The sequence below is a fragment of the Ambystoma mexicanum genome, chromosome 4q, assembly GCF_040938575.1.
Source record: "Ambystoma mexicanum isolate Mex_15411 chromosome 4q, UKY_AmexF1_1, whole genome shotgun sequence".
Taxonomy (NCBI): Eukaryota; Metazoa; Chordata; class Amphibia; order Caudata; family Ambystomatidae; genus Ambystoma; species Ambystoma mexicanum.
The window spans coordinates 1,036,427,261-1,036,437,488 of NC_090928.1; positions in this window are offsets into that span (position 1 = coordinate 1,036,427,261).

Genomic DNA, 10,228 nt, shown 5'->3' on the forward strand with positions numbered 1-10,228 from the left:
ATGTTTAGCCACAGGTTATATACATATGTTCACAGATGTCTTTTAAATTGATACATCAGTTTGTGTCAAAGTTCTTACACCTGTAACGTTGTTTCTTCTTGTGCGGAGGGTACATGATGGGGGCCCTTCGGACATCTAAAAGGTGTATCCAATAACGCAGCTCCGGAATCTTTACTGCAAGGGGAGTGGAATAGATGACTGTGAAAGGACCGTTGAACCTAGGCTCACTCCACCTGTGGGAAAATGTTATCTCCTGGGAAGAGCTTGAGAGGAGGTGACATCAGTGGATCAGTTGCAGCGATGGGCGGATCTTCAGACCCTGGTGGAACTATCTGTTCAGAAATACATTTGATTGCTTTTGTTAAGGCAGAAAGATAATAGGCAGAAAGGTAATCTCTGAACTCATCCCCCAGAACGGGACAGCCCTGTGAGCATCTGAAGCTTTTCTGATGAGAAATAGGGGTGTATGCATTTGCCACCCTGTTACCACCTCATGAGGCAATAAATGATGATCTTTGCAGGGCTGCATGCACATGCTAAACAATGCCAGGGGAAAGCAGTGCACCCAGTTTTTCTTTAACCTGGTGCACAGCTTTGAAAGTTTACTCTTCAATAGACCATTGATCCGCTCTACAATTCTGTTGGCCTGGGGGTGGTAAATTGTAGGCATCCAATGCTTGATGCTCATAAATTATATTATTTCCATGAACAGCTCATTGAAAAAGTGTGTGGCATTATCAGATCGTAATACACCACACACTCCCCAGCGAGGGAGCACCTCTCTTACCAAAAACCTGGCAGCACACTTTGTGTCTGGATGTGCACAAAGACCTGCCTCCACCCATCGGGAGAAGGGATAGATGATCAATATCATGTATTTACTCCCATTACACCTCTCCCCCATGTCTGCATAGTCAATGTGCAACTCACAGAATGGCCCAATCAGGCGGCGCAGGGTACCTTGGATAGTTCTTAGGGTGTGGCTATTACTGTAAGTTAGACAGGTAGTGCACTTGATCACCATTTTGGTTAGTGTTGCTTGCAGATTGGGGACAAACCAGTCCTCCTGTATATCTGCAGCAAAATGTTGTTTTGAAACATGAGATGGATGGTGCAGCTGGTCGAAAGCGACCAACAACAACTCATGCAGCATAACGGCTTTGCCTTTTGTTTCCTGCCGCCATAATAAGTCTGTAGGGGACTGTTTACATACTCTCCTTTGCCATAGGGCCTTCTGTTGCTGTGGGGGCATGGCCCTGTAATTCAATAATTTGTGCAATTGGTAATCAGTTGTAAGGTGCTGGCAATTGCTCTCATCCTTGTGTTATCATTGGATATGCTGAAGTACTGAGCACAGGGAGATATGCAGCCTGTTTGACCACCACCTTCATGGCAATGTTACAGAATGAAACTTCACCCGTATCATTGGTACGGGCGGTGCACTTGACCACCACTGTCATGGAGGACTGAGAAAGGGGATCAATTAATTTACATATTAATGCTACATGTTGAACAGGGGAGCTGTCGGCTCTCCCAACCTCCCTTCTTTTCTGCCTTGCGAGCCCAGAGTACACCGTAGAGGTCACATAGGCAGAATCAGAATAGATAGTTACACGACATCCCTGGGACGCTTCAGCAAGCGCAATAAGCTCTGCTGCTTGGGCTGAGTAATACATGGGTAACATTTTCTGAATCAGTGTTTTGTACTCACCTTCCAATCAGTGGACAAATGCTGCACCTGTATGTCAGAGGTCCGTCCCCTGGTCAATAGTTGTTCATCCATCAATGAAAAGTACTTCTCGCCCCTCAAGTGGGCTGACATTTGCTTCAGGTATGTCATCTCCCCCCTTCCGCCGTACACATTTCAGTCAAAAACTTAGCTGGGTTCACTGTCCTGCATAACACTATGTGAATATCTGGGCTGGCTAAAATAATCTCATATGCGGAAGCCTGCTGTGTAGTCAAGGTAGATTTAAACGGCTCTAGTATGGTGAATACTGCAGGCTCCACATACAATGTTAAGGAACACCCCATGGTGATGGTGGAACTTTTCTCTATTGCAAGGGAATTGGCCCTTCATTACTGAATCCAGTACTCCACTGTAATAGGCCAATGGCTTATGGCCCATAGTACTTTTCTGAGTGAGTACTGCTGTCATTATCTCTCCATTGAAGTGAGAAAGCAGATAGAAGTGAGTGTAATCTGGGGTTGCTAGCACTGGGGCAGCAGAAATCACATCTTTCAGTTTATTAAAACTCATGTACATGCTGTCAGTTGATGTTATTTTGTTGTCAGTCTTCTGTGCTTCCTCTGGACCTTGCAGTAGGAGTCTGTTGTATGCAGTGTAGTCAAGGATCCAAGTTCTGCAGTAATTACACAGACCAAGACATTTCTGAATTTCTTTGACAGTTTTTGGCTGAGCAGCGCTGCATACTGACGTTGCACGCACTGTGGTTATTTTCTTACTGTGCACAGATATTAATTGTCCTAGGTAAAGAACTTCTTGAAGGCAACACTGTAACTTGGCCTTGTCTACTTTGTACCCCTTGTGCACTAGCAACTGAAGGACCATGATCAAGTCCCTTCTGCACTGTTGTTCATCATCACTGCACACTAGCAAGTTGTCAACATATTGAATGATGGTGTGGGGTACCAGATTGTTCCCTAGGTCTTCATGTAAGATCCTGTTGAAGATACTGGGGAAATCACTGTACCCCCGAGGCAGTCGCGTGAACGCAGTGAGGTACTGAGAGTCTGGATGTAAGGGTATGGAAAAGAAGGCATTTTTCAAGTCAACGACAATGAAATGTGTCACTTGCTTTGTAATACTGCACAAAATTGGCATAGGGTTAGGAACCACTGGAAATTCTGATTGCACAATGTCGTTTAGGGGGCAGAGATCCTGGATCATTCTCCAACTGGGCCCTTGTGGCTTTTTTATCGGGTAGATCGCCGTATTGCAGGGTGAATTAGAGGGTACTATAATGCCTTGGTGTAAAAGTGCAGCAATGGTGCATCTTATTCCTTCCTCTGCTTCTCTGTAAAATGGTTACTGCCTCGCTTGGGGTAGCACTGTGCCAGGTTTGAGTGTTATACATATGGGCGTCACTCCCTGCAAAAGGCCTACATCATGGGCATTAGTTGTCCATAGCGTCTCAGGGACATGTGCTAAATCATTTTCCAGAAAGGAGGGGGCTGCAATGGAAACCATCATGGGGCACCGTACTCTGTGGTATTGCACCATTATGTCACAGGGTATGCAAATAGCCAACACTATTTCTCCCTCATCTTCCCTGTCTTCGAACAGTTCCTCATCTGTCACTTCCTTTAAGGGGATGGTCGGCACTATGCACAATACAGTGCGCCACTGATGTCTATATGAATCACTCCCAATGACCACAATCCTCTTTTCTGACACCACCATCCCCTCCAAAACCAATGAAATCACTGATCTTGCAACAAACTCTGGGGACACAGCTGGTCTAAATATGGAACAAGACGGCACCCGCCATCACACCTTCCCATATTGGGGCACATTATGTAGCACAGTAATTCAGTACACAAACATATCTGGGTCGATAGGAATGCCACAGACCGCCCCCTCCTTTCCAATGGCCTGCATTATCATCATTGCTCCCACAGCACACATCCCCGGGGTGACACAAACTATTCCCTGATCTGTAAACAAGATGGTCATATTCAATTTACTCAAGAGATCCCAACCTAACACATTTACGAGGGCGGTCTCTGAATAGAGCAACGGGGCATGCACTACTGTGCCCCCTATTTTGATGGGTAATTCTTCTGTATAAGGAACCATTGCTACAACCCCAGAGAACCCCCCGAGTGCCAAGTGTTTTGCCCGATAATGGGAATATGCCTTCACTGATGCATGATTTAGTGGTACCTGTGTCAACCATGATAATGAATTGTTTGTTTCCTATCTCAGTACCCACGAAGGGTTCTTCATCTGGGTGGATAGCCATGGACAGGACTGGCAAGAACTTTCTGTAGGCTGCGCTAATTGGGATGCGTATTTGTGCTTGCAAACGTGAAAGGGTCCCCCCTATAACATCTGTGCTTTGATAATGTATCACTGTCCCATTCAGAACAACATTACTTTTGGGCACCTGAACAAAATGTGATTGGGCCAATAGTGCTGGTTGTGGGAAATTGCCAGTTGGGCATCTGCGTGTGAGAGGGTTGTGGTGGTAACTGTGTGTAAGCCTGGTGTATCTCATATGGTATTGATGTGGGCATCAGGGGTGGTTGGAGATGTTGCTGCTGAGGGGCAGGGAACACAGGAGCATATGGGTTATATCCAGGACCAAGTCTACTTCTGCACTTCCTTACAAAATAACCCGGTTTACCACATCCCGACATTGAACTGGTCCTGCTCTCCTTCTTGGTCCCATTCCCCCAAAGCCACCTCTGCCTTCCCATCCTCCTTGAAATTTCCCACTTCCTCACTGTTGAACTCTCTGATACCACTCAGAGTACTGTGTTTGGGACCCACTGTTCATTGCCCTCCGTTTTGCCAAACTGCTGCTATTCTTGTGTCCACTCCCAGCGCTACCTGCTGGGTCTGTTTGGGTCACTGCCTTGACCGCGTCTTCAACTGACATTTTTGCAAATTCTTTCTGCACTTGTTTTGTTTCCTCAGCCTGCATCCTCTGTGCTGTTTCCTTCTCTCGTTCTTTAATCTGTCTACAGTGATGTATAGTTATAGTCTGGATCTCAGCCCACCCCTTTGATTCTATGCTTACTATCTTGTCAAGAGCTTTCTGCACCTCCTTGGGCAGTCCCATCTTGATAACAATGTAAAAAAGCAGAACCGACCAGTCCCACGGCTCCCCCGGCTCTGCCCACCACATCTTTTGCACTTTGAAAATTTATTGGGCATGGTCTTCATCATCCCCCATTGCGTGTTGCATTATAGATTGCAAATCTGGTGTGTCGGGGTATTCCCGCCTCATTGCAAGCCCACACTTCATGATATCATTGAAATGTGCCCCATCATGTGTGTCATCGTCTATTCTTACTCCCGGGTAACCGGCTTTAACCCAAATGTCTTTCGCCAGCTCTCCTGCAATCGCAGTGAACAAAATATTTATATCTCGCACTGCCAATGGGATACCAGTTGTGTGTTTTTCAAACGCAATTATCCATTTCCCAGCCCCTGCAGTGAGGGGAGGGAGCTCTGTGTTATTGTCCATTTAGGCCCACGGAACATACTGCACCCGTCCAGGGCCCTTATGCAGTAATGGCAGCTGGGTGCCTAATCCCCATTTCCCTCTCTTGCTATCATTCGCACGTTTCTGTACTACCACTGTGCGGCCAAATCTGTTCCTCAGATGTGGGACCCACAAACTCTCTACCCTTGGGGTAATCGCCGGCACTTCCTTTTCATCCTCTAGCTCATCCATCATATCCCACTCCTCCTCCCTTAATTCCCTGTTTGTGTCTCCATCTGACCTCACCGTCCCGTAGTCTATACTTCCAGCTCCTCACTTTTTACACTTCCCCTTCGCAATGTGCACATCCTTAATCACGGTACTATCCAGTCTGAATAAGATGTCTCCTGCTCATCATTCATCTAGTTCGCACTCCTACTTATTCCCCTCCTCACAAAGGGTCCTCAACTGTGTCAAATCCGATTTTCAGCCTGCAATGCCTCTTGCAACTCCTGTGATTTCCGATCCCCCCTTACTCTCTGCCCCCTACAGTGGGATTAGTATTTGTGTGGTATGGGGGCAGTGCTGTGGCTGGTAGGGGCATATATGTGGGGTTGGTGTATCCGGTCTGAATAAGATGTCTCCTGCTCTCCATTCATCCAGTCCGCACTCCTACTTATTCCCCTCCTCACTAAGGGTCCTCAACTGTGTCAAATCCGCTTTTGCAGCCTGCAATGCCTCTTGCAACTCCTGTGATTTCCGATCCCCCTTACTCTCTGCCCCCTATAGTGAGATTAGTATTTGTGTGGTATGGGGCAATGCTGTGGCTGGTGGGGGCATATATGTGGGATTGGTGTATCCGGTGGTTGGAAGGGTGGAATAGCATTCTCCTGAGGGCAGAGGTAACGATCTTTCCTCAGGTGGTGCTACTGTATTTGGGGTTGGGCCATTATCCTTCTGAGATTTACACTCATCACTTTCTTCTAAATCCTCCATCATTTTCCACATATCTCTTTCCTCCTCTGAAGCTATTCACCCTTGTATTTAGCAGCTAAGAATGTGTACATGTGTTCCAATATCTGTCATGTGGTCTCTCACTCAACATACCGCTCAACAATACCCTCTCGCCTTCCCTTCCTCAATTCACTCTCGCACCCACACACTTCTTCCCCATTTGCCAAATCCCCCCTCAAAGTCTTCCCCCGTTGTTCTCACCGTAAAAGGTGTACACACATGTGTATGTTCACCCCGCTCCTCCATCAGGGGGTCCCATTAATGGCCTGCACCATCGTAGGATCTGTGCCCCGCTTCAAAGAGCAGACAGAAATTCTGTGAAAGAGGCTCCTTTACACCACTATGGGCTGCACGCTTGGGATTGGTTGCTGCATGTGGGCGTGGCCCCTCCAGATGTGCAGCAATGAATCCTCCATCTCTTGCAGAAAAATCATGGCATCACGTCGGGGTCACCAATTTGTCTGGCAGACCTCCAACGCACACACTTAGAAAAAATACAACCTGCTAGGGAACGACACGCAGACACCTTTTGCAAGGAGAACAAGGTTTAATCACAACCAAGAAAAATACATGTCAGCAAAGAACTCTGCTAACATGGAGCAAAACCAGCATAAGCAACAAGTTATAAAGGCACACAACATCACAAGTGACATAGATTGCATAGGTTACAGATCCAGGTGGCTGGTTGGTGTGACCCTATACATATGCCGCCTGCTTCATAAGGGATGCCAGGCCATTGGTCCCAGCTTCTTCTGTTCGTCTTCTTCCATGTGAGGTTCTTCTTTGTACGTCATCAGGCGAGAAGCTACTAATTGGCAATTAGCAACACAAATCATTGCATTCCCTATATGTGGCCCAATATTCACCTGGTACTACAGACATGGGTGCAGCGGATACTTTTGAGGTCACAATAACTTGCAAACCCCAGCTCGATCCCAGACATGTCAACGCCTTCCCAAATCTTCCCACCCTGGTTTTAGGTTTGTTACTTTTCCCTGCTGGCACCTCACAGCACAAATCACAGCGATCCAGGATGTGGTGAACCCACCTTTCTGCTTTGATCTCCATGATAAATTGGCGATCTGACAGTTTTATGGTCGGTGGTCTGGGGGGTACACTTGAATGATAGGGTCTTGGGATGGGAGCATCCTGGCACTGTAACATAGGGTTTGGACTGGTGAAGGTCAGAGGCTCGTGCCCTCCTTCTTGTGGGATGACTTTTCACGGGGAGCTCTCGACCCCCTCATGGCCTTGCAGGACGCATTCCTTTTGGGATGCATGTGCTAATAGTGTGAAACAGTGAGAGGTTTGTGAATCTCTGCAGGTTTGTTCTTTCTCGCTGCTGCCTACTCTGCACCCCGAACCCTCATGCACACACTTATTTCTATGTTCTGGGCCCGGGCATACTGCCCTGACTGCAGTGCCTCGATTTCAAAATGCAGCTTCTATCGACACTTACCTCCCCCCTATAACCTCCCTAATCACCTACAGCAGACTCTTATGCATCTGCCTCATCTTGAAGCACTTGGAAGCCTGGGACGATCGTCCCTGCTCCCCAACACAAGGTGTGCTATCTCTACATATTTAATATTTTGTAACAGTGTTCAGTGATAGCAGTACAATGCCGCCCTACACTTGAACATATTCTGTAACAATTCTTGTTATCTATGATATTCCTCCCATCACAGGATAAGGGCATCATTGCTTCCAGGCTGGTGGTAGCTGGAGGTGGCCTAGAGGCCTGGAGGTTGCTCACTATGGTGCGGGTAGGCTACATACCTTAACCGTTAGCTCCCTGTTGTGTCAAAGTGCAGTCTTGGCAGTCTGGGCAGCAGGCAGCGAGCACTCTTCAGACGGCTCTGTGCAGGCCGTTTATCCAGCTGTTGCTGCGTGAAGACGTTATGCAAGATATGTCCTGACAGAAGCAGCCCCTACCCCCTTATATTATGCTGTGACTACGGAATCAGATATCCAACACTGAAGGCTCTGTCACGACCCATAGATCGGGCTTTTAGGGGCCTATTGGACCGCAATTGGGCCTGTTTTTGAAAATTACTTGTAAGAGTCTTCTCGGTCGTGAATCCCCATGTTTTATGACTGTATACGGCGCAATCTTTTAAACAAGTCCACGACAGCGAGTCTTTTAGTGGCATTTTACAAACACTAGAGAAGTTATGATATGCCCTCTCTTTTAGCTCCTGAGTTTACAAGATATCATCTAAGGTTTGCATTGGAAAGCAGCAAACCACCTGACACCCCCTAAGGCTCCCAAATGTACAGCTGCGATAACTATGCCCATTAATGAGGCCAACTTACTAATAGGCGAAATTGAATCTCTTCTCAAATCAATGGACAAGCCTCCCAGGAAAGGCTTTTAAACTTTCCACGTGTGGCCATTTGTGACATAAAATCAAGAAAATGTGCCACCAACCGGATCTCTCATTAATCCTTTAAAGTCGCAGGGGGAGAGGGAAACACAATTGGATCAAGCTCAGCCCCATAGCAAGTAAGAGGGACTTACTTCTTTAAAAGGTCGAAGGGCATTGGAGGAAGACCCTCTGTTGGAGTTTGAAATACCAAGAGACTTGTCCCAACTTGGCAGAAAAGTCTACAAAATCCCTGCGGTTTTACATCTCGCCCACAACAGCATTACTCCTAGAAAGGATAGGGATGTTAAAACCAATGAGCAGAAAAAGTGGCTCAACTTGGCCAAACCTGATAGTATTCTATATATATCAAATGTTGCAGTGGCAAACAGATTCCAGATATTGGGCCTCATTACAAGTTAGCCGGTCCGGATTTAATGGTGCTGGTAAAACCGTACCGGCACTGTTTTCCGGACCAGCTAACTGCGAGTTCTGTGGCCTTGTGGTGTTACACCCGCCAGGTCTGACCTCCCAGGTTGGTTACTTACCCTATCCAATCACTTACCTGCCTTCTGGTGGTGACACAGGGGATGGCCATGAGAGGGCTTAAAAGGGCAAGTAAGCCCCACCCCTTTTCCAACATAGACCCTGCTGGTGTCCCGGGACTCTGGAACACTCAAGGCCTGTGGGGACTTACAACTAATACTAATAATATCCTTGGTGGTATTGTGGATAAGGCCTTAATGGGGCCTTATTTATTATTTAAATTCCCTGGTGGTTTAGTGGTGGTTTCCTGCGGGAGCAGACTTCGGCAGACTGCTGGTTTTGTTGATTGCCCCACACCCCTTTGGTGCTGTGCATCTCATCTCTGACTTCCTCCATCGGATGTTGTGCCATTCCGCGGCACCCCATGCCAAGGATGCTGCTGCGCATCTCCGGCGTCCTCTGCTACTGGTCTGCCGCGGCCTGGGGGCCTCGCTTGGTGTTCTCTGGTGAGCACTGCTGTTACTGATGGTAATGAGGGTTGGGAAGTGGGTCTGCTTGCTCCCAGGCACCCATGGGGAGTTGGGGTGGACTCCCTGACGGGGCCTCTTCGTCGGCCCTGTCCTAGTAAGAACAAGCCAACCATCGATCCTAGCTTAGCCGGTATCAGCTGTCCAATTACGATCAGCGACCATTTCAAAATAAGAGTAAGATGGGAAGTAATTGAGAAAAAGAAGTTAGTTCATCAAATTGATTGCAACTGCTCTTGGAAATAGCACTTACTAGCATAAATCTTCCTAGTGAGGAAATGTCCTCGAATTATGAGGAACTAGCTAATACAATTAAGCTTTCAGTTACCTCCTCCACATGCATTCTATAAACAAAGGCTATTATTTCCAACACATGATATGATAAGGACTCTAAAATGGCCAAAAACCGTTTTTTTTAAAAAGTTGTGTACTTGCCTTGTGAAGTAGCCATGGTAGGATAGGCTTTTAAAAGTCTGATCTCCCCAAAAAAGAAGCAGTACGCACAGAATAATTGTGGAGCGCTTATGTCAGTAATTTCCGAAGAAGATAGCATCACATTTTGGAATTTGGTCAAGGTGGGCACCAAAAAGGAAACCCACAACTTCAGGATAGGATCCCCGAGTGTAAGTGGCTGGTGTATTTCCAGGCGCTTCACTAGGAT